The sequence below is a fragment of the Chrysochloris asiatica genome, unplaced genomic scaffold (assembly GCF_000296735.1).
Source record: "Chrysochloris asiatica unplaced genomic scaffold, ChrAsi1.0 scaffold00026, whole genome shotgun sequence".
NCBI lineage: Eukaryota > Metazoa > Chordata > Mammalia > Afrosoricida > Chrysochloridae > Chrysochloris > Chrysochloris asiatica.
The window spans coordinates 16,858,822-16,865,835 of NW_006408544.1; the positions used below are offsets into that span (position 1 = coordinate 16,858,822).

General features: G+C 38.0%; 1 protein-coding gene and 1 pseudogene across 2 annotated transcripts in view; both read left to right on the plus strand.

Moving 5' to 3' along the window:
* The window catches only part of ZFYVE9 (zinc finger, FYVE domain containing 9), a 237,491-nt gene that overhangs the window by 54,582 nt on the left and 175,895 nt on the right, over positions 1–7,014 (plus strand). The gene's annotated exons all lie outside the window — the stretch shown is intronic.
* On the plus strand, positions 5,082–5,513 carry LOC102842185 (annotated as a pseudogene).

The following is a 7,014-nucleotide window of genomic DNA, read 5'->3' on the forward strand; positions in this document are numbered from 1 at the left end:
CATCCCTGTCTACTCTGTGTGTAGAGGGGGTGGGAATGATTCTTGCTGTAAGGACTTGTTCCCTCTTTTGAGCTACTGCTTCCATAGGTGTAGGTCAATTTCATCAAATTGTATGAGAATACATTTTTTACAAAGCTACTTTTTGTCTCTATGGATTTGCCTATTCTAGGCATTTCATATTAACAGAACCATACAGTATATGGGCTTTTGCCCCTGGCTGCTTTCACTTGGCGTAATATTTTGTGTATGTGTGTGCTTTAGGTGAAAATTTGCACAGCAAATTAGGTTCCCATTTAACAAATTGTTTTAACAGATTGTTCCATGACATTGATTACAAGTTTCACAATGTGTCAGCATTCTTATTATTTCTGTTCTGCTGATTCTGTTTGTATTGATCTAGTTTCCCAGTCCTTCCTTGCCTTCTCAACTTTGTTTTTGGGTAAATGTTGATTGCTTGGATTTCGTATAATTTGTTATTTAAGAGAATACATTACTTATAGGTGATATTGTTTATTTTATAATCAGTCTATTATTTGGTGGAAGGTTACCCTCAGGAGTAGTTTCAGTGTTGAGTGCAAAGGATATCTTATTTTAGGGTGATAGTCTCAGGTTCCTGTAGTCTCTGTCCAAAAGTTTGACTTTTTAAAAGAATTTAAATTTTGTTTCTACATTTTCCTCCGATTTTTGTTTGCATAATATTTTCAAGACTCATCCATGTTGTAGCATGTATCAATGCTTTGAGGAATAGAAATTGACAAGATGGAGAATTAAAAGTTTAGTTGATCAGAATGACGAGTGCATAGAGTAGGGATTTGAGAACAGAGAGACTAGCAAGAAAAGCAGAAACTAAATCAAACAAAGCCTTTTAGTTATATTATGGAGGTATGGATTTTATCCTAAGGGCAGCTGGATGACATTTAATGGGATTAAATAAAAAACTTAGATTTGTGTAGAAAATTGGCAAGATGGGTACAGAATGGGAGAGGGAGAAGTTAGCATTCTTGCAAAAACCTGTACAATGGAAAGATGATGGTGAGATATGGCATTGAGAATGGAGAGAAATGGTTGGATTTGAAAGATTTAAAAGGTAGGATTGACAAGAGTTGGTATTAGATTGAACATGTTAGTGCTCTCAAGTCAGTTCCAACCCATAGCAACCCTGTGTTGGGTTTCCGAGGAGTGGCTACATTAACGCCTAACGCCACACAAGGAATCCTAGATTGAATATGGTGGTGGTTATGTGCCGTGGTGTCGGTTCTGACTCCTAGCAACCCTGTACAGGGTTTCTGAGGCTGTAAATCTTTACAGGAGTAGGAAGCCTCATCTTTCTCTAATATACAGTATGATGCTCAAATTTCTGATTTAGTGAGCCAGGTTGAATAATGATGTTTAGAATCAATCAAATTAAGGAGCTGTCTGTCTAGGCAAGCTCTTGGGTGTCAGTTTACATGGAATATTAAAATGTTGCTAGAAAATTAATGAGATGGGAAAATGGCATTTACTAGAGCTCCACTTATTAGTATTGTGTGTGACTTGAAAGCTTTGATAAGCTATGGTAGATGGAATTTGATCCCTCCCGTATGAAGGTTTTTTCTTGAATATAACATTTGTTACTAAATTTGAGTTGGGCTGCTAACAGGAAGGCTAGTGGTTCAAACTCACCAGCTGCTTGGCAGGAGCAGATGAGATTGTTTGCTTCCGTTGAAGATTACAGCCTTGGAAACCCTGTGGAATAGTTCTGCTCTATCCTATAGGGTTTCTATGAGTCAGAATTGACTCAAGGGTGCAGTGTGCTTTTAATTTTCCTAAACTGTACTCTAAGAAGTCGACGACTGGTTTATTGAGTGGGATATACAAGTTTGGAACAAGATCTAAGCAGCTTAATAAAAGAGAGGTAGCTAGCTATCAACAGGCCTACTTTTTTTTTATCTGTTCCTTTTATAGTTCTAACCCTTTCCTTCAAAATATTTTAGATTGGTTTGAAGAATATCAAATTGCTAACCTGCTGTCCCGCTTATCTGTTATTGTTCTTGTTACTTGGTGCTGTTGTATTTATCTATGCTGTATGACAAATGAAACCAAAATATAGTGTCTTAAAACAACAGCAGTCTTTTGATTGTTGTCTATAATGTTTCATGCAGATCCAGTAAGGCAGTGACTGACTAGTGGTCATGTGTGGAGGGTCATATGGCCTCTCCATATGGTGTCTCTGCCATGGTAACTGGATTCTAAGAGTGAGTGATTGTCCCAAGAGAACCAGGCAGAAGTTGTAATACCTCTGTGATTTAGCCTTGGAAGTTATGTAGTGTTGTTTCTTTTATGCTCTATTAGCTGAGGCAGTCTGCCCAGATTTAGGAGAAGGAACATAGACCTCATCACGTGAATGGTGGCATGTCATAGTCACATTGTAAGAAGAGCATGTGGGATGGGAGACATTGTTGCATCTATCCTTGGAAGTAGAATCTGCCACACCTACCTTGATAAAACTCTACTAAAATAAAAACCAAAAATCAAACCCACTGCCATCCAGTCGATTACTATTTAGAGTGACCCTACATAGGGTTTCTAAGACTAAATCTGTATGGGAGTATATATAGCCCTTGAAGTGTCTGGTGAGTTTGAACTGTTACCTTTTAGGTTATCAACCCAATGCCTAATATACAGCACCACCAGGGCTCCTTAGAATCAAGTTAGGGAACCAAGAAAATGGACTTGAGAAGATTGAATACAATTTTGCATATATTGAATGTGAATTCATCATCAGACTTTCAGGTGGAAACATTATTCAGCAGTTTGGTTATCTGACAGATAATAAATTTGTTCTGTGGTGAGTAGTACTTAATTACAGTCATATTTAACTGGGAATCTTTTTTTTTTTTAATGTATTATTGTGAATTCTGTGATAGTTTACGTGGGAGAATATTAGTTTTACATTCATCCTATCATATATTGTTTCATTGCCTTGGTTACAGTCCCCTCTGTGCATCATAAACCAACCAATGGGTATACCCTAAAAGCCCTACCCACCCCCACAAGTCGTCAGCACACAGCCCCTCTCCCTCTCTGAGTATAAAGTCCCCAGCTGTTCCATCTCTCCATGACATCATCTCTGCCTCCATCTCTGGCATCACTGCTTCTCTGGGTAGGATCCCACTCTCCCCTCTTCTCCCTTCATGGTCCCAGGGACCTCCCTCCTAGACTGAAAAGTTAATCACTCCCCTCCTTGTTACAAAATGTCTACCTTTACATTTCCAACCCTCACAATTAGTCCTGATAACAATTATTCACTACTGTATCATAAGAGACCTATCCGCATTTCCTTTCATTAGCCCCACCCAGACAGATTGGATACTACTCAGTGGAGATTCTACCTTCTTCCATGCCCTCTGGTTCTAGGTTCCCTCTTGAAAGCTTGTAAGCCAGTCACTGCTTGCCTTTGTAGCCCCTTCCCACTTTGGGTAGCCAATGTCCAAGTTGCCCACCCCTGTCTACTCTTGTGTATGGAGGGAGTGGGAATGATCCTTGCTGTAAAGATTTGTTCCCTCTTTTGAGCTATTGCATCCATAGGTGTAGGTCAAGTTAATCAAATTGTATCAGATTACTCTTTTTTTCCTCTTCTTTCTTCATCTAGTTGAGTTTTGATCATCTAATCATTGAAGCCAGGTCAAGTGGGTATTATCTGCAAGTGTGGGTGTTCTTGTGCATATGCCCTCTCTTCTTATCAACTGGATACTCCACTCTCCACTCCAGTCCTCTGTGGCTATGTCACTGACTCTGGCCCCAAGAGTCCCCAGGTCTTGCCACACTGCTGGCCAACCAGGTCTCCACCTGGCTTCACAGAAGTCTATTAAACGTGGTAGGGCTTAGCTTGCAGCTTCATTGCTGTTTTTTCCTCACTTCCCCTTATTGGTGACAAATGTGGTCACCAATCAGAGTTTGTATTCCTATTGAGTCTTAATCGTGGAAGGGGGTTTAAGGGGACTTCTGAGGGGACCTGACCACTTGCCTTGATGTCTCCTGGGTGAGCAACTTGCTTGTTCTTGTAGTAATCAGTCAGTCTGCCTGTATTGTTTTGTGTTTTTCCTGTCGGTCTTTCTTTCAAGAAGTATTTTCTGTTCTTCTAGGCACTCCAGGATGGTCTGTTTGTCCTTTGGGATTATTTTCTAGTTTATCCTCCTCTTTTCATTTTTTTTTCTTTTGCCACCTATAGCCAAGATTTAAGAAATTGTTGCTTTCATAAATCTCTTCTGTTGTAAACATCTTCACATTAGAGAGCCCTATAAATTGCTTGTGTTTTATATTTTAAACATCATCTTCATTCCTATCCTTTTTCCACAGAGGTTTATTTTTTTTTAATAAAATCTTGATTTCTTAATTGATAATGATACCTCTTTCTCTTTCCCCCATGTAACATTAAAATTTTTATTTTCCATTATACTTCCTGGGGAATGCGGTGGCCCTGTATGATAAGTATTGGACTGTAACCACAAATTGGTGGTTCAAGCCCACCAGCCACTACATGGGAGAAAGATGAGGTTTTCTGTTCCCAAAAAGATGTACAGCCTCAGAAATCCTCCTATACAGCAAGGGTGGGGAACCTTTTTCTGCCAAGGGCCTTTTAGATATTTATAAGATCATTCACGGGCCATACAAAATTGTCAACTTAAAATTTAGCTGCTTTATTTGGTCCAACATTTAACTAACTTACCCCTGATGTGATAGTTGGAACTGCAGTTGCCTTGCAGAGTCAGACCAAATGATTTTGAGGGTCAGATGTTCCCCACCCCTGCTATATAGGGTCACTCTGAGTCAGAATGAACTCATTGACACTTAACAATAACATTATACTTCCAAGAGAAAATCATTCAAAATCTCTGTCTTTCCTATTCTTTGTTTTTCAGCTTTCATATTTGAAAGTAAAATTTTAAATAGTGTGAGTTTTTATTAACTGAAACTCATATATCCTCAATTTTCTTTTCCTTTATTATAGAAATAATATATAATCATTGTAAGAAAAATTAGGATTATATCCCTTCCTGTGCTGTCTCTCTCATCTCGCTGGGTGCCATGGTATTGCTAACATGGGCAGTTGTTGAGGTCTTCGTACTGCTAAGAATTTCCGAAGCCACTGACAGGATCAGAAATGTCAGGATAAACAGTACAAAAAAGCCCATTTGGGCACTCCTTATAAAAGCCAACCCCACTGGAGGCGCTTTCCATGCAAAGGGCATTGTGTTGGAAAAGTAAGTGTTGAAGCAAAACAGCCAAATTCTGCCATTAGGAAGTGTGTCAGGGTCCAGCTGATCAAGAACGGAAAGAAAATTGCAGCCTTTGTACCCAGTGATGGTTGCTTGAATTTTATTGAGGAAAATGATGAAGTTCTAGTTGTTGGATTTGGTCACAAAGGTCATGCTGTTGGTGACATTCCTGGAGTCTGCTTTAAGGTTGTCAAAGTAGCCAATGTCTCTCTTTTGGCCTTATATAAAGGCAAGAAGGAAAGGCCAAGATCTTAAGTTACGATGTTGAAAATGTAATGATAATAAATTTTTATATCCAGGAAAAATAATCCTAATTATAGAGAGTTTAAAACAATGTATATTACCTGGAAATTATCAAGAGATTCATTATTATATTTTGGTATGCATTTATTTTGTAATTTTATTGTGAATTGAGTGAAGGTTTATAGAGCAAATCAGTTTTACATTCAACAAATAATCATACACTTCATTTCATTACAATGATTATAATCTCATACTTCAGACATATTGTCAGTAGGGACAAGTCACTGGAGAAGGATATCATGTTTGGTAAGGTGGAGGGTCAGAGAAAAAGAGGAAGACCCCCAATGAGATGGATTGGCCAAGTGGCAGCATCGATGGACTCAAGCATGGCAACAGTAGTGAGGTTGGCCCAGGATCAGGCAGTGTTTCTTTCTGCTGTGCATAAGGTCACTGTGGGTCGATGGCACCTAACAACAACAATATAACATTAGCTAACAGTATTTACTTCTATTCCCTTGACTCTTTTTTTAACTTTTTCTTGTAAATTGAGTGAAGGTTTACAGAGCAGATCATCAGTTTTACATTTAAAAATCATATACTTTGCTTTATTACAATGATCACAATCCCTTCCATGTACCATCAATTAACAGTATTTATATCTATTCATTTTTACTCTTGCATCCGTGTGCCCTCCAATACCTTCATCCTGTTTCAGTCAACCTTGGTCTTGTTATATCTTGCCTTCCCTGTCACCCAAGTTAACACATGTCTGTGAGTCTGAACTGACTTGATAGCACTTAACAACAACCCTCTAGCCAGTGAATAATTCTTTCTTCCCTCCAACCTCTTGTAACCATGATAGAATGTTTCTTTTAGCATGAAAACCTTTTCTTAACTTTTTATATTAATGGTCTCATAAAATATATGTCCTTTCATGGTTGACAAATTTGACTCAGTATAATGTCCTCCAGGTTCACACATGTTATGGAGTGTTTTGCAGATTCATCAGTATTCTTCAGTGCTGCGTACTATTCCACTGTGTGTATGTTTTGGTATGCATTTTTTTAGGGTTTTTATGTTCCTCCTTCAAGTATGCTGTCTTACTATTTATACCACTTTGTAAATTGTTTTTATAACTTGACATTTTAGTTACTTTCAGTTTTTGGGGTTTTTTTTGTTTGCTTGTTTGCTTTTAAACACATCGAGTTAACTTTTTCTACAGTTTCAGTTAATTGGTACCTTAAAATAAATTTCTAAAAGGGAAAGAGCTTGTGTTTATATAATAATGTTTTTTTCCAGTTATTAAATCTTTCTCACTCTTTTCTCTCCCACTGGAAAAATTCTATTTCTCTCCTGTATTTGCATATTCCCCTTTTTCCTCCAAATCATTTTTTGATTTCTTGACTGCTGCTTCCATGAGTCTTTCTGTTTGTTTGCTCATTTGTTTTTTAAAGTTTTTATTGTGAATTGAGTGAAAGTTTATAGGGCATATCATCAGTTTTACATTCAGCAA